We start from the raw sequence: 20,637 nt of genomic DNA on the forward strand, positions 1-20,637 counted from the left end.
TTGACTTGGATCGATCTGAAGATTCGTTCTAATCCAGGCCCCTGAGAACATGACAACCTCATGCCACCTGGACGGTCTAAGAAGCTCATTCCAGTATGAGTTTTTGCATTAACTTGAGGGAGACACTTGTTAAGAGGAAAAAAAAGCCTCCTTTCTTTTCTTACCTTACCTTGATCTGTACCACAAACACACACATTCCCAACCTACCATGACCAACAAGCTTTGTTGATCCTGCCTTTGCCTAGCCCTACTTGCCATATCATGAGCTCCCCAAATATTCCTATATTAAAAAAAAGTCCTATGAAAGGCTTCACCACTAAGGAGTGGAATATTTGTATGGGCAGCCATGTCAGGTCTTGCATTCTAGTGCATCTCAACCGTTAGATTATGTTCAGCTACTACTTTTCCAAACTCTGTGAAAATGCACATACGTGTATTTTACTTTTTTCCTTGCTCATACTCCTAAAAACTTAGAAAAACAAGCAGCATGGACAACAGCACATATAATTAAACACAAAGGATGGTGAGGTTGTTCTGGCCTCACAGTCACTGTCAATGTTTTTCAAGGGAATAAACAAAAATGCATGCAAACATTTTTCCAATGTGTGATTTACAGTCAAACAGAAAATGCTAATCAGACTAATTTCCTCCTACTGGTAAGTGATGCATAAGTAATCTATTAACATGCAAGGGCCAACAGGGTTAAGCTGTTCAAACATTGTCATTGATTTCTTCCCTTTTCCCATATGCTCACTTCTTCTCACTCAACTGGTACTAAGTAACACTTCTTTGCAGTTGTATTGTAAAAGTTTGTTCCCTTGAGAGTCTCTCAGAGGCTCTGCTGTTAAAACATTAATTACAAGGAGGTGAAGTATTTGACTAATCAGCAGCAGGAGTCTGTAGGGGTCCAAAGCTGAATGACAAATGCCAATATCCACTTTAGGTTTGTTGGATCAACAAGCCAATATGGTGAAACTGATCCATCATCTTGTCACCAATTCCCATAGCAGTCTCAGAAGCCTGCCAATTAAAAATAAATTGTAATCACTATACATCACTCAGCAGTGATTGCAGGCACATGATAAATAGGGACCTTTTCTTTCCCCTCTGTTCAGCTCTGATCTCTATTTATTTATTTATTTACACACTTTTAGTTTAGTGCAGATTCCAAACCCAGAAGTTCAGAACACAGAACATACCTTAAAACGCATTTCCCCCTTCCTTTCAATTACCATTTCATCAAATTGGTATAAATTCATGTAGACTTGTGAGAACTGGCAGCCAGAAGTCTAAAGCTGTAATTGTGATTACCCAGCAATGTGCCATTTAAATTCTCTCTCCTTTTCACCTTACATTTTGCAAATGCAGAGTCATGACAGTATGATACAATATTCCTAAAATCATATACATCAACAAAAGTTCTAGTTATTATATCATTCCTCACAGACAGCATGACTCTGCTTCCCTTGCATAGAGAAGCTAGTGTACTGAGCAGGACAATAACTTTCTAAGTCTATACCTCAGGTTTCTGTCCAAGAAGACCAACACTAAAACCAAATTAAGGCTTTTCCAGGGCAGAGGAAGGAGGAGGAGTTGTAGAACTTGAGTAGTGGCACTCCAAGGCATTCTAATCCCTGGACTGGCAGATGTTCTCAGGGAGCACTGGGAGCCAGTACAGTCTCCATTCCTTACTACTCCTCCTTTGGAGATATAATAGTACCACTACCTGCTGCCTAATTCCAGGTGTGCAGGGGGAATGGGCCATAGCCATACCCCTAACTCTGGCTGAACACCCCACTCTCTCGCCATGTAGGCTGACAGAATAGCCTAGCATTCTAAGGAAAGTGAGTCTAAATTATACATACCTTGTGTCTACATTGGAGGGAACAGGCTCTGTACAACCTGCCCTCACAGCCTAATGCAGTTACAAAGGGGCTGCCACAATGTACCAAAAGTATCCAACTTTGAAATACTAAGTGCCCCACTGGCAAATAACCTAGAGCAGAGCTTCTCAAACTGTGGTCCATGGACCACTAGAGGTCCATGAGCTCCATTCAGGTGGTCCGCAGATAGTTCCTGGGCAGCCGCACACAAGAGAATGAAGGGCCACCCACAGAATTAGTGGAGCTGTGCAGGCATGGCTCCACTAATTAGATGCCTGGACCCTGGAGACAATGCATATGTAAGGTGAGGTGGTGGCCTTAGGGGGAATAGGGGGTAGGTGGGAAGAGGCAGTGGGGCAAGAAGGTGGGGTGGGGGGAATTTGGGATGTGCAGGGTTGCAGAGGTCAGAGAAAGAGGCAACTTTCCCCCAGCTCCAGGGCTGCTGCTGCCGGGGAGAGACTCCCCTCCTTCCCAGCTCCAGCTTGGGGGCTGCTGTGGCAGGGTAGAGAGGGCACATCCATCGCATTAGAAAGGTAAGATGACAGATATTGAAATGTGAGTTGTGTGCTTTTATTTGTAGAACAAAAAAGTTAAATTATAATAGAGGTTTTTTTTAATATCGTGCTTTTATCCAAAGCGCTTTACAATAGTTAGCTAACAGTACAAACATTTGGAAAGATCAGTAAGTGGTCCACCGAGACACTCAGCAATTTTCAAAGTAGTCTATGGAAAAAAAAAAAGTTTGAGAACTACTGGCCTAAAGGCTTGGTCTGCACCTAATCTGCATATAATATACTTTTTTTTAAAAAAAGGAATGAACTTATAGTATTTGCTTGCATCTTCCTTGATAGCTAAATAGATCTAACTTGCATTTGACTTCTTCAGCAAGTAAAGCCTGCAGCTGATGACCTTTGTCCTCACCCTGCAGTTACAAGGACAGGACTGGCCTGGGAAAAGACAGCAAAAAGCGGTTGTGAATATTTGCTCTCATTTGTTGCTTGAAGTCCCTTCACGTGGATTTGCACTCCTTCTGCAGTTGCTTTCCACTCATGTTTGTGGGCTCAGAGTTTTATAGCACAAATGCTTTGCTGAGGGTAAAGTGAAGGGCTGGGCTCACCGTTGATGCTGCTTGGTGGTTAGGTTCCAGCTCTCTCATCAATAGCATCCCCTGTGGGTGGTCGCTTAGGTGCAGTCCCTCTTCTGGTAGATAGGGACTCAGTCCTCCAGACAGGTCAGTACTGGAGACTACCCCTTTCCAGAGCAGCAGAGTCCAATGAAGTTTAGAAGTCCAATACCCACCACCCCCGGCCCAAAAAAGTCTCCTGGCTCCAGACAACTCCAGGTGCTACACCTCTGCATCAGAGCATACAATGTCCTTGTCCCCACTATCTCAAGTGACAAAAGGGCTTTATACCACCCTCATGGCTAGCTATTAGGGGAGCCCACATTCCCCCTCCCTACCAGGCTACAAATGGCAGCAGACCCCAGGAGTGCTTTGAGGCTGCCTCCTTCAGCCACTTCCTACCATTTACTTTTCCAGTACAGCACACAGTCAAAGTCTCAAACAATCCAACAAGAGAGAAAATGAAGTGTTTCTTAATCCTTAAGGACAAGCTAGTCAGTCCTCTGCTGCTGCAGCCACTTGCAGTCCCTGCCCATCCCTGCAGCAAGAGCTCCTCATATACCCTTACTCAGGAGCTCTCAGGATAGATCTGTTCTCCCCTATGGCTCTCTTTTAAACACCTCCTCCAGCTCAAGCAGGTGTGGTGTGGCAGGGCAGGGCCTTAACCCCTTCTCTCCCAATTTAGGGTTTATTATATACCCCATCACAGGCAGATTTTAAATTCACTTTTCCAGAGCCCAGCACTAGAAACCTGAGTCTGTCTACATTGCCATCAGAGGTGTGATTGCAGCTCTGGTGAGCATACCTGGGGCTCATTTTAATCTAGCTAGTGCAACTAAAAATAGCCGTGAAGATGCAGTGGCCTGGGCTGCAGCCTGGGCTGTATGAGCCCACCCAGAACTCTGGGCAGGTATTTGTGGTGCTAGGTTGTACCAGAGTACGTGCCACTCCATCTTCACTCCTAGCTTTAGTGCAGGCACGCCAGCCCAAGTGGTGATCACACCTCCCTGTGGCACTGTGGCCCTTCCCTAGGAGTTAACATTCATTCAAATCAATAAACAGAAACAAAACTGTTTGAGGTACGTAATCGGTCTCAGCTAAGCAGCACACCAGGAATTTTCATTAGAAATATTTAAAATGAAGTCAATCAAATAATTTCAAATGGCAAATAAGCGTGAGGAAAATAGCAATCTGTCCGGGGATACATCATTGCTCACAGAAAGAGATGAAATTCACAAAAAAATACCCAAAACTTTGCTATGAACTATTCACTCAGCTCTACCTGGAAATAAATGTTGGCATTTCACAAGCTGCACTTGGCACCAAGGCTTCACATGATTGGGCCCTTCTAGATTAAAGAAAAGCGCTGTATTTGGTGATGGGATCATGTTACAAAAAGAGGCCCAAAGGACAAGATGAGACCAACTTTAGTAGAGTAAATTTTCCACAAATGAAAATGCCAAGGCAAAACGGATTTTTCAGATAGCTTCTTCCATTAATGTTGCAGGCTGTGTGAAATGAAGAGGTGGTGTATGCCTTTAAAAAGCATTCTTGGGGGACTGAAGTCCCTATTGCAATCATGTAAAATACTGACGATGTTTTGGCTTTAAAATAATGCATCCCCAATGACCTGTTGAGTTCAAATAAATTCATAAATTCCACTTGTTTAGTTATGTATATATTTACATTCTGGCTGAACAGGGGTTTTAATGGAGGAATTAAAATTCAGCAGGCAGCAATCCAAAAATGAGCTCTGTACTCTAGGTATTGTTTTTAATCTTTTATCTGATTAACACTGATGAGCAAGACAGCATAAAAGCTCTTCTAGACTCTTTCAAATGTCTAAAAGCAACAAGAAGAAGCAGTATTTACTTTTTAAAGTGAGTATGCATTTAAATATTCACAGACCAAACAAAGGGAAATAAGTAAACAGAAAGCTAGGAAAATTAAAAATCCAGTTTTTTGAACTTCCAGTGGTAGTGTTTGTGCTACCGAGATGGTTAAGTTCAGAATGGGATTTTATAAATGTTCAACTTTTTTTAAACACCCTTTTAAAGAACTTCAGATGGCAGACAAAATGCACAAGGGGAAAAATGGAAAAACTGGCACTTATGAACAATGAGCTACATTTTGGGGGATTTTTCCTTTTGGGAAGGGGGTCTTTAAATGGAATTTAAGAACCACTACAGAAATCAAGTAATTTTTATTTCCTTAATATTTGTTTTCTTTCCAAGGACCGCTTTAAAAAAAATCATGCCACAAGTATTCAAGTATATGTTGAAGCTGAATGCAATTAAACAAAGCTACCACACAAATTGTTTCTCTCTACTAGAACTATGCTAGCATTTCACAATGAAATTCAGACACTGGCAAAATATGACATGATTCTGGTGGGCGTGATACAAATTTAGAGATGAGCATAAACCAGAATACTAGATCTGAACTCCTTTCACCCTTTAGGATCCAAATTTTGTAGATGCGCTTGAACTGTGAAATTTGGAACCAGATATCCAAATTAGAACCCAAACTTCCTCAATGTAGTATGCGCTCTAAATATGATTGAAGAGTTACACATATATGATATGCCTAGTTTTAATCAAAATACTACTGAACAACCATATATTCTTTCTGATCTTCTCATTGATGATTACTGAGGGCCCGATTCTGCCACCCTTAAGCATATTAAGTAATCCTTATTAGTGTGAGTATACGATGAAATAAGAAACATTCAATGAGTAAAGGCTGCAGAATCAGGCTCTTAGTTATTTGTTAAAACCAATGCAGAATTATACCTGTACAAAGACAGCTAAGTACACATGGCAGATAACGCAATCTGCAATCAAGCATTTAAACTGTGCAAAACCATAACTTTTTAAAAAGGGAGAAACACAAGGAAAACACAACTAACCGAGTGTGCAGGTGTGGGTAAGGTAATATCTTTCATTCGACCAGCTTCCGTTGCTGAGATCCTGGGACCAACATGTTTAAAACAACACAGTATCCAAGTGTGCAAATGACAGTCCCAGGCATGCAGGAGAAGATTTCAACCGTGCACATTTGCAACAGACACCACACTGCACTGTACTGTCAGTGGGTAATGGTTGTGCCACTTCTAAGCCCTTTACCACCAGAAGCACCGTCCCTTGATCTCCTTCCTTAGAGCTGTAATGGGGCTGGCATGTGTGCAGGGGTTGAGTCCATGGGGTGGAAAACATTCCCCAAATCCTGCACTGTTTCCGTGCCACTGTGGTGCTGAGTGAACGTAAGCAGATACACACCATGCAGCTGGCATGGGAGCTCTCCCTGTAGGTGGCTGCGGAGCTGCCGGGGAATCTGGTTGAACCACACTGCTGGCCCACATACTCATCAGCCGCCACTCCAGGAACAGCTGGTCCTACTCCCTGTTCCTCCTCTCCTCTTCAAGGAAATGCTCCAGTAGTCTCTCTTCTCAGGCTATGTCCTTCTCTCTCTCTTCCTTGACACTCTGGAAGGCAAAGTGCTCCTCACTCTTTTTGGTCACTAGTCCAACACACTCCTTGCTGCTCCTCCATTTCCAGACCCGCTGCTGGCCACAGGTAGTGCCCATTGTATTGGATGGGATGCCTGGACCCAGCAGGTGCAGAGGTATCTGCAAATGGAAGGAGGCACACAGTATGTTAATTGTATTGCCATGTGGGAGGAAAAAATCCCTCAACTTGTTTTTATCCTGTACACAAGGCCAGAATTTGGAATATTATAGAATGCTTAGAAATTACTCCTTCATTTTCTGTCATGGGCAGGCACTCTTATGTCTGGCATTAGAAGACTGAGACCTACACAAACAGTATGGTAAGTAACAGATTTTGTTTCAAGTACAAACAGTTTAGGAGTTTGGAACCTGCTTAGGCAGGGAAGGGTGACATCAGTTGTCAGGGAAAATCACCAGTGGTGGCTCTGACTTTTGTTTCAGGGAGGCAAACTACTGAAGAACATAAACATTTTCTAAATACCAGAATGGAGAAAAAAAAAGAATTGCTGTTCCAGGCACATGATGGGATCCTATCAACTTACACAATGGAGATTTTTAAGGAGCTGGTCTGGGAACTGCATATGATTGAGTGGAACAGTTTAGTGAGCTACCTGGGTGTTCCAAGTGCATTTTCTCTCCCCAGAAATCTGAGAAATCATTTGGAACTTCTGGTCTGTGAAATTGTTTCAGAGATCACATTCCAGGAGTGCAATGAAAACAGGATGAAAATTAACCAGTTTTTGCATTAGGATGCATACCTTTGCCACTGGCTATATCGACTGCACCTACACCTTCTACCACATCAACAGAAAAACCATGACAAGTCAGAGAGCACAACAATGCCTGTTCATGAACCATCATCTGAAATGGCGTTTGAAGAAATCCAGAAGAATAAAAATGGACTTGCAATGGACACATAATCACCGTTACATGGCAAAAATGTTGGCTAGCCAAAGGATCATCCACAGCATTAAGAGGATGAATGAGTGACAACCAATGACAGACACAAAGAACTTTACCACTTTTTTGCAGCCCCCTGGACTTATATGGAACAGTGAAGTGGTAGCCAAAGTACACATCTGTACTATGAACAGGACGAATGAAGAAGAAAATGATTGTCACAATTAACTTTACCAAATGTGCTTGCAATCTGTAGTACACATGAGAATAGCTTGATAGCCAAAGTAAACACTAGCAACATTACATAGTCAATCCCAGTTTCACAGAAAACGTTACTGGCAAAATTACACACTCATGTCTGTTAGGTCATGCACCCTGTACCACCACTGAGAGGTTTAATGGAATACAAAGTATGAATCAGAGAGTGTTGAGTTTACATAGTAGTTCTTTTCTTTTCTTTTTTCTCACTTAGCATCCATCTTGGGCCTCTCACAGCAGTGGCAGGATGTGGTGGGAGAAGAGTTCACTGTGAAGGCCTATAGTTAACCAGCTGCCACCAAGGGTAAACAGTATTTTTGGGGTTAATTTTTTTTCCCAACTGGCATCCATTTTGGGTACATCATGGCAATGGTGGGGTGGGGAGCGAGGTATGGAAAGAGATTGAAGGGAAGATACCTTAGATAAGTCCGAAATGTACCACCTGCCACCCAGGAAAAACACCCCTCATCCTGGAATATAACATCCTCCTCCATGAAAATACTGTTATTTGTCATAACCCAAAACTCCTGCCTATATAAACTGAAGATGAAGAATCTGGCAATAATAATAATAATAATTAATAATAAAAACATGATGTTTGTCTCTTATCCAGCTGCAGATAGGTGCCCCATCCTTGCTCCAAACTGTCGCCCAAGACTGGTCCACAAGTCCATCCCCAAATGGATCCTAAGAGAATCTGCCAGGAACCTCCACTAACCCATCCTTCGGAGTGTCTTGAATGGGGGCATCAAGTTCCATGGACAGATATGTGGACTGAGTCCCCTCTACTGCCACCCACTGCTATGCCCATCTCTCCTTCCTCCTGCCTCATGGTGAGACCCTCTAGGTTCAGGAGGATATCATGGCAGATACTGAAGGTGGTGCCAACAACCCTGTCAGGCTCCTTATAGAAAAGACATGTGCTGGGCATATTACCACACTAGTTGTTGGAGTCCTTTGCCTTGTTGTAGACGGACTTGAGATATTTCATCTGTTCCTTGCATTGCACCACTTGCTCAGCTAGCCTCCATGAAATGTTTCCACAGATGAATATAACGCAAACTCATGCTGAAGTCCCAGCTCTGGGTGTCATCACACCAGACGGTCACGAGCACCCTAGTGTTGTTCTCTGGCCATCTCGTAGCACACTGGGCGATGGGCATTTTGAAATGGTGGGGCGGGGATTAGTAGCATGTTGTTGGAGCAATCCATGTGCATCAAAAGGAAGGGTTAAACACTGTTTAAGGGAACATAAACATGAGATAACTTCCAGTCCATGGAGAACAAGTGGGAGGGAAATGAAGATGCTGAAAGGCGGAACATAAAAGACAGGGAATTCTGGGAGTGACAGTGGAGGACAACCTAGACTTGAGGGCAGTTCACTCTATCATGGCTACATCCACATCACAGAGCGGGCAGATGCAGAGGTATGTCAGATGGTGACACATGGTCTTACCTACCCCCTAGGTGGGTATACTACCTCAGGTTCTACATGTCCCTAGATAAGCATTTAAGGGTTTCCAGTGTGTGCTGGGGAGGGGATGTGAAAACTCACAGCTTGATCTGAATAAAGCCAGAAGTGGTAGATGTACACTTTCAAACTAGTGTGAACTTAAAATATCTCAGTCCTAAGCCAAAAGAGAGATTTCTAATGGAAATGGCAGCTCCACTAAAAATGCAGTAACTCTGCCAGGGCCCACTACAGCATTATTGGTACAGGAGGTTGAAACTGACTGGCATGCTACAGTATAATTATGAAACAGCATGGCTCTATGGAACAACAAAAATGGCACATTTTATCTCTCTTTTTCTCATACTCAAGCTTGGTGGTTTTGGATATGCTGTGTCTTAGGTTATATATATATATATAACCTATTTTATACATATGTGCATATATATAAATCTACTGTAGATTGACTTTTGAGAAAATGTGTGGAATGTAATTTAAATAATCCATTTTGTGCATTATCTGAAAACCTGGTGAGATGTTTCTGCTTTAGCAGCTGTGTAAATGGTGCTTGCATCTGACTTTTATTAGAACAGAAGACAAAGCTCCCAAATGTCTCTGTTTGTTTCCGTTTGCTCATATGGACATCAGTCAATAAATGAGCAATCCGTTTTTACAGTACATGTTGGAATGTAGTATGTCACAGCAGCTGATTAGACAGCACCATACATTCTTCAAGTCAGCTCTTTGAGCATTTCCCCATTTAACAATTATATATGGTAACTGTACTGGTAATCTAGGCAGTTTAAATATTTTCCACTTGGAGACAGTCTTTTAGTTTTAAAGGACTGATCCTTTTTATCTACTTCATGTGATTTATCTGATTCTATTTTCAGCTGAAGTTGTTTTAAATATTTTCTGAATGCTCAACTTTTGAGCTGAACAAATCACTTACCGTGAATAATCTATTGGATGAATGTAACTTTTTTTTCAGATCACTGAATATGCAAATGAAAATCATGATTCCTTTGAAAGTGTTCGTTATTCAGGCTTAACTGATGATTAAATCTCTTCCAGTGGCATTACTGCAAATATTCAAAAGTGAGCTATGCTACTTGTGATTGGTCAGATAAGTCAGAGAGTATTGCTTTTGGTCCCGGGTTGGATATGCATTCAAAACCTTTTGATTTGAATTCTTGTGTATGCAACTCTGAAATTCACCTTCTGCAAGCAGCTGTGTTCGATTCTGCAGCTGCTATTTGCATGCTTCCCTGGCTTATGTTGGGTAGTACCTCATCCTATGCGTAGCCCCATCACAATGAACAAAACTGTTAATAGAATAAAGTACTATTCAACATGAATAAGTGGAGCAGAATTTGGCCCATTGTTATCACGTTAGATCAGTGATGAATGGTGTAAATCTGATCTAGGAAAACAGTTTGGGTATATCCTATTCTCAATCGACCCTATCCTGTGAAGTGCTGAGCACCTTCATTAGCAGGATTATGAAGTACACAGAAATAACAACAGCAGTCAGTGGAAGATCTGGGACTAAAATTTATGGTCTCTGGGTTTGCAATCCAGGATACCTAACTCTAGACTTCAGGGCACTGTGTAGAGTGTCAGGGTTTCTCTCTTTCTCTCCCTCACCCCTCATATGAAGGCTATAGCTTTCCACAAGATCACTTGTAGCGGGGGTCAAAATCATGATAAATTCATGAGCGCTGACAATACTGATACATGCTATGCAACACTAGAATTACTCAGCAATACAGGGAGATTTAAGTATTCTCTCGCTTTAGATCTAAACACTTTTAGAAAGTCCAGTCTTACCTCCACTGCAATCATTTTAGACTCCAATAAAGAAAGGTGGCCACTTCTTCATGTTAGCCATTCTTCTGTTAATCCATAATTTATAAAACAGCAGGTCTGATTCTTTCCTCTCTTATACTGGAAAAGGTATAGAGATGGGCAACAAAAATGATTAGGGGTAGGGAACAGTTTCCGTATGAGCAGAGATTAAAAAGATTGGGACTTTTCAGTTTGGAAAAGAGATAACTAACAAAGGATATGATAGAGGTCTAAAAAAATCTTGACTAGAGTGGAGAAAGTGAATAAGGAAATGTTATTTACTCCTTCACATAGCTAGAACTAGGGGTCTCCAATGAAATTAATAGACAGCAGGTTCAAAACAAACAAAAGAAAATACCTTTTCACACAAAGCACAGTCAACCTGTGGAACTTGTTGCCAGGGGATGTTGTGAAGGTCAAAACTATAACAGATTTCAAAAAAGAACTAGATAAGTTCATGGAGGATAGGTCCATCAATGGCTATTAGCCAGGATGGGCAGGGATGCAACACTATGCTCTCAGTGTCCTTAGCCTCTGTTTGCCAGAAGCTGGGAGTGGGCGACCGGATGGATCACTCAATGATTGCCTTCTCTGTTCATTCCCTCTGGGGCACCCGGTATTGGCCACTGTCAGAAGACAGGATACTGGGCTAGATGGACCATTGGTCTGACCCAGTATGACCATTCTCATGTTCTTAATGGTGTAACTCCATTGGCATTAGTGGAATGTCTCCTACTTTACACAGGAGTAAGTGGAAAGAAGGGAATCAAGTTCAAAGCCAGAAGGAGATGAACTCACCAACGCAGAATGCTGTGGGACACATTCCCTCCTACAGTGAGCTCCATGGGCCATGAGAGAGCCAAGTAAGGCTTCTTCATTATCAAGCTGAAACTGCCCAGCCCAAGTTAGAGAATTGGGACAAACTGATGGGTTGGGTTTTAGTGATGTTTAAAGAGATGTGTAGCTTGTAAATTATCATACACATTTAACTGGTATTATTTATAAGTTGGGAGCACACCTTCTGCATAAGGTGAAGGTAATATCTCTGCACAAGATGGCTTCACAGAGACTGTTATCATACAGAACCCTTTTCCTGTACCATATTATTGGCTTATGTCAAGGTTCCTCCCCCACTCTGAACTCTAGGGTACAGATGTGGGGACCTGCATGAAAAACCTCCTAAGTTTATCTTTACCAGCTTAGGTCAAAACTTCCCCAAGGTACAAAATATTCCACCCTTTGTCCTTGGATTGGCTGCTACCACCACCAAACTAATACTGGTTACTGAGGAAGAGCTGTTTGAACGCGTCTTTCCCCCCAAAATACTTCCCAAAACCTTGCACCCCACTTCCTGGACAAGGTTTGGTAAAAAGCCTCACCAATTTGCCTAGGTGACTACAGACCCAGACCCTTGGATCTTAAGAACAATGAACAATCCTCCCAACACTTGCACCCCCCCTTTCCTGGGAAATGTTGGATAAAAAGCCTCACCAATTTGCATAGGTGACCACAGACCCAAACCCTTGGATCTGAGAACAATGAAAAAGCATTCAGTTTTCTTACAAGAAGACTTTTAATAAAAATAGAAGTGAATAGAAATAAAGAAATCCCCCCTGTAAAATCAGGATGGTACATACCTTACAGGGTAATTAGATTCAAAACATAGAGAACCCCTCAAGGCAAAACCTTAAGTTACAAAAAAGATACAGAGACAGAAATAGTTATTCTATTCAGCACAGTTCTTTTCTCAACCATTTAAAGAAATCATAATCTAACACGTACCTAGCTAGATTACTTACTAAAAGTTCTAAGACTCCATTCCTGGTCTATCCCCGGCAAAGACAGAATATAGACAGACACACAGACCCTTTGTTTCTCTCCCTCCTCCCAGCTTTTGAAAGTATCTTGTCTCCTCATTGGTCATTTTGGTCAGTGCCAGCGAGGTTACCTTTAGCTTCTTAACCCTTTACAGGTGACAGGACCTTTCCCCTGGCCAGGAGGGATTTCAAAGGGGTTTACCCTTCCCTTTATATTTATGACAGCTTAGAACAATAAACCTGACTGGCATTGGTTCTCTGGCCTCTTGAATATATTTCATAGTGAACCAAAGAGTGGTCAAGCAATTGACTGTGCAATTTATCAACGCTATCTAAAACAATCAAATCAACATCAAGAAGAAAAAGAGCGAGAACACAAAACCTGTAACAGACAAATGGAGCCCTGCCAATTGCTTCACACTTGCTATCAGGACACTGAAGGCATGTCTACACTGCAATTAAAACCTTGTGGCAGGCCCGTACCAGCTGCCTCAGGCTCAGGCTGTGCGGCCCAAGCTCTGGGACCCTCCCATCTTGCAGGGTCCTAGAGCGTGAGCCGCAGCCCGAGCCCAGAAGCCTACACACAGTTAAACAGACCTGCAGCCTGAGCCCTGCAAGCCCGAGTCAGCTGGGTATGGGCCATTCAGAGGTGTCTAACTGCAGTGTAGATATACCCCAAGAGAAAGCTAGTGATGAATATAGTGCTTGGTCCCAGTGAAAGCAGAAGCAAGGAATTCACAGTTTAAAGTAGTGAGCCATGCCCCCACCACCATGGCCTCAAGCAAACCCCATTCAAGGAGCAGCAACGGTCACTATTTAAGGCCTCCAGCACAGAAGCCAACACATTTGATGGCCAAGCAAGATGGGCATCTTAGTCCAAATGGAGTCATTGGACAGTTTAAATCAAGAGACTGAAGCTGTCAGTCCTTTTTCTTCCTGACTACCATCTCACAGCAACAACGACTGCTAATCTATCACCAACAGAAAGAGACAACTATGTGGCTTTATCAACTACTTTCAACCACTAGTACAGAACACTAAAACTAAGGATGGATGAAGCAGTTGGATTAAAATAGGAAACTCCTTCCCTCTTCCCAATTAATTCTGCCTAAAACCTTAACCAAACCTCAATTGAATGTTTCTGGAGACTTGGAAAAAGTTCAGCTCACTTCCTCCCCCAACTCCATATTTCTCATTACTGTTGCATCCATGGCCACCAGTGGAAAAAGTACTGATCAAAATAAACAGATTCTGTGGTATTTCTGGCCTGACTAGAACAAGAAAGAACCAGAAACCTCACAAGAGGTATGAGCTTTCAAGTTCAATTTTGCAAATTATAGATGTTCAGCAAAGCCGTGGATAAACATCTCGAGAGTTGAGTGCTTATCCAAATCATTTGGAGTCTTCCCATCACTAATAAAGAGGAAAGTTCGGAAGTTGGGTTTCAAAGGTGGTCTGGTTCCTTTCTTTGTCTATCAGTCTCTCATAGCTCAACAAGGCACAAGCCAACACAAACCCGTGCACAAGCCAACACAAACCCGTGGGTGCAAGATGTGTAACATGTCTTACAGCCTACTTCAAGGTTCTTATTTTTAAAAGATATATATTTAGGAGTTACTGATCTAGAGCAAGGACTCGAGTTTTAATGTAGCTTGACAAATTTATTGTCACATAGAGTAATTTCCAGGAGTTTAAGGGTATTAACTATTGAAATGAAAACATGAACTCTGCAAAGTAATTTGGTCAGCTGTACAAAGAACTAACTGATTTGGATCACAGAGTTATTATAAAACAAATTGCATGTGATAGTAGTGATATTATTAGTGATCCCTGTGGTATTGCCAATTAATTGTAACAAGAGCTAGCTGAAACCAGCGTGTTCCTCATATAAGCTGTATACAATGGTTGACAGGTTAATTTGAATGGAAGAAAATCAATATCTTAGAATTTTTCCCCTCGTTTCAAGTGACTGGATTTCAAAGTAGAACATTTTGTTAGGTTCACCTTAATAAATGGAATAAGTTATTGAAGTATACTCCTAAATCATTAAATAGAGACTTAGCTGCTGCCTAAACAATTGAGAACAAACAAGACTTGCTCCAACAACTATTTTTCCACTCAGATCAGTCTGGGTTTCATTATTAGAGGATATATTTTACAGAAGAGAGAGCTTCTGTGGTGAAGCAGTAGCAGGACAGATTAGTATGGCTCAATCTGATTCCCATGAATAAATAACTCATGAAATCACATTTTGACATTTAATTTGACTGAAGCCAGATTTTTGTTTTACAATATTTTCTCCTGCTTAATTAGGGTTGCTATAATTATTATTAATTGAACAATTATACTAGCAAGTATCTTGATAATTAAACAACAAACTGGGTGAGACTCAGTACAATACATCCAACTGAAAAACAAAACAATTTTCCAAAGCTCAGCGTATTAGTCGCTGCATGACACATTCAATCTAACTTTTCATTTGGAACATGCAGCTTATTTGCTTATCTTATGCAGTGGAAAGACATTTTAAGAGATGTGCTCATTGCGTGTATGAACCTGTGATGGAATGTCAGGGCTGAACACGAGTAGTTTAAGAATAATTGGTGCCGATAACTACTAAATATTTTGTACAAATGTCCTTTTACATACTTATAACTGTGGAAAATGAGCCTATATCCACAACAAGAGAGCAAAGTGATATATTAAGTGTTGGAAGGCTGCCTGGTCTGCCCCTCTGTTGGATATTTAAAAGGGACAGCTGGAGAAAAGGGTTATTCTATGGATGTTTGGAATCCACCCGAATAGAAGTAGGGTTATAACAAAAGGTAACTTAATAAGGCCAGAAGAACCACCAGATCATCTAGTCTGATTCCTGTATGCCACAGGCCACCAACACCTCCCAGCCCCTGCACACAAAACTCATCAACCAAAATTACACCAAAATACAGCAGCCCCCGGGAGACTAAACCATTATGCTCCACTGGCAGAGAACAGGAGAGACAGAGGTGCACTAATGCCTGTGGTCCCTGAAATGACAGGGAATTGATTAAGTGAGATAGACCCAGATTATCCCAGCAAGTGACTCACACTCCATGCTGTGGAGGAAGGTTAAAAAAAAACCCCATGATTACTGCTAATCTGACCTAGGGAAAAATTCCTTCCTGATCCCATATGGTGATTGGTTAGGGCCAGCACATGTGAACAAGAGCCAGCCAGCTAAGTCCTTTCACCCAGGAACGGGAGCTTAATTTCCTCTATCCCTAAACATCTTCATCATCCCAAATAGTTTCTGATCTCGGTTACTGATGTAAGTCTGGCGTAACTTGACTGGAGACAATGTTACTCCATATTTACAGTAATAAAAGTGAAATAAAAAAACTGGTTAATAAAGTTTACTGTAATGATCTGATGTAGGATGGAAGAAAGATGATGAGATGGGATGTAGGATGGGAGAATCTAAGAAATAGAAGAATATGTAAATAATTGTATAGAAACAAAGAACAAAGGAATTACAGTAAAAGCTATTTATCCAGCATATTAGGGGAATGAGGGGTGCCGGTAAGTGAAAAATGCTGGTTAACTAAGAGGGAGGGAGTTTGGGTGAGGGAGGGGGTGTGGAGCGTGGGCTCTGGGAGGAAGTTTGGGTGCAGGAGGAGGCTCGGATCAGCTGGTTGGGGCACAAGAGGGATTTTGGGGTGCAGGTCCGGGGGGCATACACCTCGGGTGGCTCTCTGCAAGCGGCGACCTGTCCTGGCCACTCTTAGGCAGAGGCGCAGCAGGCAGTTCTGCACCCACAGGCGCTGCCTCCGCAGCTACCATTGGCCACGCTTCCCAGCCAATGGGCACTGTGGAGGTAGCGCTTGGAGTGGGACAGGGGCAGCGCGCAGAGCCGCCTGCCACGCCTCCACCTAGGAGCAGCCAGGCCAGGTCGCTGCTTATGGGGAGCCGCCCAAGGTGAGTGACCCCTGGATTCAGCATCCCGTACTTTCTCCTGCACCCCAAACACCCTCCTGCACCCAAACTCCCTCCCAGAGCCCGCACTCAATACCCCCCAACAGCCTGCCAGCCCCGCACCAACCGGACTATAAATCTGAATTTTAATGAAGATCAGAAATGCTGGTTTATGGAGCTTTCTGGCTGGTGAAGTGCCAGATAAAACAGCTTTTACTGTACCACTTTGTGTCACCAGTGGTCCATCTTGTCCAATATCCTGTCTCCAACAGTGGTCAGTAAAAGCTGCATCAGAGGAAAGTGTAAGTAATGTAGTATGCAGTTCTAGAATAACCTGCCCATAGGGAAAGGTTCTTCCCAATCCCTAATTAGTTAGAGGTTAAAGCATAAGTTTATATCCCTTCCAAAACTCTGTTTTGTTTTTTTTAAATCTTTATTATTATAACTTTTATTCCTAAGAGAATCTGTCAGGAAAGGGACATCTGACATCTGAATGAGTATTTCTTCCCCCACCCCGGCAACCTCTCCAATGATCCCACTCATTTTACCCATTCAAGTGTTATCTAGTTACAAAGCCTTTAATATCAAGTGTGGTTTAAATGGAAGAGATGCTAGTGTTCATATTATACATCTACATGAACGTACATGTGGGCCAGGAGTGTGTGTGAGAGAAAAGTTTTAACAGTGCTCTTGATATTGTGAAGCAGTAACATAAATAAATGCCTCAGACCATTTCACTCCCTCCTCTATTCTTCCCCCGTCCTCCTCTCTTCCGTGCTTCCTTTGCTGCCAGTAAGTGTTAAGAAGTCCTGGCTGAATTACAGAGGAAGGCATTAAAAGGCTCATGAAGAAGCTGAGCTCTTCTGGGTAAAAATAAAATAAAGCTATAATTTTGTGCAGATTCCATTGTATCAAAAATGCTGACATTCATTCCTCTCTGGGTCTCATTTGCACTGTCAGTACAGCCATCATTTTAATGTGTACACATTGGTTTGCATGTGAGCAATATAAATGCACTTCTTCAGCATAAATAATGTTTTTGTTGGATTTTCTTCTGTTGTTTTTACAACCCAAGACCCTTCCACTTGGCAGATAATCACAAAGTGTCATTGTCGATGAATCACTCCGTAATATAGGTATGTACGGGCCACAAACTGAACCCTGTTCCATGTGAAATAAACATATTCAACATAAATTATCAGTAGCAGGTTTATCTGGTGGCAAACTACAGCCACAAGACCCTGACTTGATTTCATGTATATCACAGGCCACCAGGTTATCTCCTACACTTTAAAATTCCTGTCAAAGCACTTTTATGGGGAGTGAGTTAAGGCTTTTGACCCCAGCAACTACCCTACTACTGTTGTTACTGCATTCAAATTATTGCTGTAGATGCATAATGATTAATGGGATGTCTGTTTTTATTATAAAGGTCCAGTGGGGGAAATGGAAGGATTTCAGCTCACCCAACTGTATGGCTAATCCGGAGGAGGTGAATCTCAGCAAATATTTCAGAATGAAATGACACATACTCCTCCACACTGCAAATAGTCTTAAATGGGCTAATAAACAATGCTTCCCTCCTCATTTCTGTTAAACTGTGTGTTGAGTAGAGTTGGTCATCAAGCATTCCAAGGGAAACACACTGGTAAGTTTCATATAACCAATATTTGAAAACATAGCATTTCCTATATTGGTACAAGGCATTGATTAATTGATTCTATTATCCTGCTTCCAGCAGTGGCCCCTCTCTGATTCTTTGGATAGAGCCTAACACACCCCATAGGGCACTTAATCATCTGAGAGAGAAAATCCTCCCTGAATTCTGCAGCAGTAACACTAACAACTGATTATGGAAACAGTGTTAGAGTGGACAGCATCTAACAAAAGTCATTATGAGCCAGATTTCTGGACAAATACATGAACATCTGTGCCCCTAATTTGCACATGGAAGATCATTTGCACATATAGTGGATCACAGAATCAGCCTACCTAGGCCGGTATCCTGTCTCTCGTAGAGGCTAACCGCTGCTGCTTCAGAGGGAGACAATAAACCTCCATAAAGATCCTGGAGAATTTCACAACCCTCTACAGGAGATGCAGGGATTCCTTCTTAACCCTGAGTAATGATTCACTTATTCCTCGAAAAAAATACAATTTGATCACTGTTATTATTTTAGCTTCAGCTTGCCTGGCCACCAGTGTTATTAGTGATCATACAATTACCAAACCCTTCTAAAAATCCAGCCACACTCTACTGGTCTTAGTGACCTCTCTTCAGGAGCACTGGATATTCACAGACACAGGGTATCTTCTCCCTTGCCCATAACGGGATGGGCAGTGCATAAAGCTGGGTAGTGGGGGAGAGAGAGAGAGAGGAGGAACAGGTCAAATTAAATGCTTTTCTGTCTATATTGGTATGGGGCATTTGATCCTTAAAGGTAATTGATGACTCTCTATTTATTAGCATACTTTAAAACACAGTCAAGCTTGCCTGCTCCTCAGAGCTCTGAATGAGCTCTTATTGCACAATATTAATCTAAAGAAAGATGTGTTTCCTTTATTGCTTCTAATTTTACTGCATTTTAACTATGTTAAGTACTCTTGTTTTCATATTATGGGAAAGAGGCTTTTTTTTTAAAAAAAAAGAGGAACTTTCCAATTTTTATTACTCTATTCATAATCTGAGATACATCGATCAAGTCTATACTGTGGTACTGTCTCTTTAAAATTAGCCACGTGGATATGACCAGAGAGCCTCCCATTATCAGGGTCTCTCACATGCTGCAGGAAGATTCAGGCCAGGGCTACATGACAAACTTACATCACTATAACTACATCTCTCAGGGGTGTGAGAAATCCACAATCCTTAGCAACACAGTTATACCCCCTTACTGCCCCCCCCCCCAGTGTAGACAGCACTGGGTTGACAGGAGAACTTCTCCCATTGACATAGCTACCATCTTCACTAAGGCTCTGGAGGGGTGCAGCTACACCAGTGCAGCTGGGTTGCTGCAGCATTTTAAGGAGAGACCTGCCCTGAGGGTCTCCATGCTTGTAGTCTAGGAGCCATTCTGTTATGTATTTAATAAAGACACTTGTGGTTTAATCTCTATATTCCTGGCCTCATGCTGCGTTCCTGAAGTACAGAGGCTGTAGCATACTCACAAGAATATGGCCATCTGGCCATATTAAGAAACAGCATATTACTGCGGGTCTGTGCCTTTAAGGGCTGAACTTCCCAGACAGCAAGCCTGGACAAGGTTCTGTGAAGGTCTTGTTATGCACAGGCAGTTAGACTCAGAATAAAGCAGCAAGCACTGTGTGGTCACTGAACTCCACAAAGTCCACTAATTCTTCCTTCATTGTTATCAGTAGCCCTCATATTTCTTGTGCAGCAATAGTCGTTCTTTATAAACTAAAGATCTGTGTAATATTTTCTCCAAACCCAGTTTTAGAGTAGCAATCATTTTGACCACCTACCATTCAGTGTCTTTATTGCCATAATCAGAAAAAGGGTAATGTTTCAGTTTCCGAGATGTCAAACAAGGGCCAGGGTATGCAGCACATAATCGTATCATCTCCAACTGATTTAGTGTGTTGGAGTGGCAGAAATGCATGAGCAGGAAACAATTTATTAAAGTGTGGTTCTATGCTGAAAAGTATGTACATAAAAGTGACACTGCTGTATTGTAGCACCCATCACAACAGAGAACAAAGTCAGCCGTCTGTTGTAGTAAACACAAAGGGGATTCTTTATTTGGGGTTTTGGACCCGCACAAACACTGCAGCTCCCTAGCTATTCACTTCACGGACTAAGGAACAGAATTCTGCAGTGCTACTATTGAGGGTCTGTCTAAATCATGGACAAGATATGACAATGCTGGAATGCACTGCTG

General features: G+C 42.1%; 2 long non-coding RNA genes across 2 annotated transcripts in view; both read right to left on the reverse strand.

Annotated features, from left to right (window-relative positions):
• LOC311520392 overlaps positions 1–18,807 on the reverse strand; it is a 64,982-nt gene extending 46,175 nt beyond the window's left edge. Inside the window, exon 1 of the long non-coding RNA XR_014711575.1 lies at positions 18,731–18,807. This is a non-coding gene — a long non-coding RNA (uncharacterized lncRNA). The remainder of the gene's footprint in view (positions 1–18,730) is intronic.
• On the reverse strand, positions 5,769–11,394 carry LOC311520391. The gene is made up of 3 exons (XR_014711574.1): positions 11,329–11,394; positions 10,953–11,069; positions 5,769–6,634 (listed from the first exon to the last, which is right to left on the reverse strand). It is a non-coding gene; the product is annotated as an uncharacterized lncRNA (long non-coding RNA).
• Positions 18,808–20,637: the final 1,830 nt, after the last annotated feature.

This window comes from Lepidochelys olivacea, assembly GCF_965140295.1.
Source record: "Lepidochelys olivacea isolate rLepOli2 genome assembly, chromosome: 5".
In the NCBI taxonomy this organism is placed as follows: domain Eukaryota; kingdom Metazoa; phylum Chordata; order Testudines; family Cheloniidae; genus Lepidochelys; species Lepidochelys olivacea.